This window comes from Penaeus monodon, chromosome 30 (assembly GCF_015228065.2).
Source record: "Penaeus monodon isolate SGIC_2016 chromosome 30, NSTDA_Pmon_1, whole genome shotgun sequence".
NCBI classification, from domain to species: Eukaryota; Metazoa; Arthropoda; class Malacostraca; order Decapoda; family Penaeidae; genus Penaeus; species Penaeus monodon.
Window position 1 is genome coordinate 8,747,080 of NC_051415.1, and position 1,289 is coordinate 8,748,368.

Sequence of the window (1,289 nt, forward strand, 5' to 3'; positions counted from 1 at the left end):
TGGAGAGATAAAATCCTTCGTGTTGCATAACCGATGAGAGATGGACATCAGCACAGCGCCAAAGAAAGAATATTACGAAGACAAAAACTAGTATATTGCTCCCTTCTTTTTCTTGTGCATGCGAATATCGTGTCCACAACTTTCTAAAAAAAAAAAAAACGAATGTTGACGGCAGCGATATATTTCTGTGTACTAGTTTTTGGTTTAAAGACGCCTTTTTCCAACATCTCAAGGGTATGTGTGATCTCGCTGCACGGACCCTTTGGCCTGGATGCCTAAACTGTGTGTGGATAGTATCCTTTGATAAATCTGAACATGCTTAGTTAGATTCGGCAGTTTCTTATACTCTAATGTACAAAACCTCAAAATAAGTTACATGGTAGCTATTTGACATTTTTTTTTAATGAAAGTGTTAGGATGGTCGTTTATGAATCCAAGAATTCTTAGACTAAGAAAGTATGTGCTTGTGTCTTTCGCAGGAAGATTAAAGGGTGATCAAAGAATCCTAGAAATATTGCCTGAACTCTTACTCATGTACTTGGTTAAAAATTCTTGAAACACTCCCCTAAGAATCTGTGTGTTTTATGCCACAGGAACTTCCCACTTTTTTCATCTTGCGCCGTAAGTCTAATAAACGCTCTTCTCAAGGCGTTCTGTGAAGAAAATGCTTTATTGCCATTCTACTTTGAAACTTAATACTATTCTCTATTTCTTCTTTCTCCATTTACAACAATGTCTGGTCAGTAGAGAACGAAAGAGCAGAGAACTGGTGCGATTCACTGGAAACGCTTGGGGAGATATTTGTGGTGATTTATTGGTTTTTAAACAAATCGAAAATTCTTCTAATTACATGCAATTCACTCCCATCCATTTCGATCCCATTCATCCATTGCTTCCTATTTGTTTCCGTAAAACTGGAAATAAACAAATCTTTAATTAATACGTGTTTTATAATTACATCTTACATTTAATACAATTTCAGTTAACAATCCTATTACATTCTCATTAAATGTAGTCTCTATATAGTAATATATAATTCAATTATTCTAATATGAGAATGTCATCAGATTACATAGACATACCCTGACAAGATTATTTATCCAAATGCCCTATAGATGTCGTAGAAAACGAAGGTAAACTCATTCATCTTATCTATTTATTAGTAATATCGCAATGAAGATTAACTCATTGGTTGTAGCTGTATACAACATGGCCCAACATAGAATACAACATCTTATTTAAGTTTGGTTGATTAAGTGTAACGACTGATAAAAGAAAATCATGTTTTA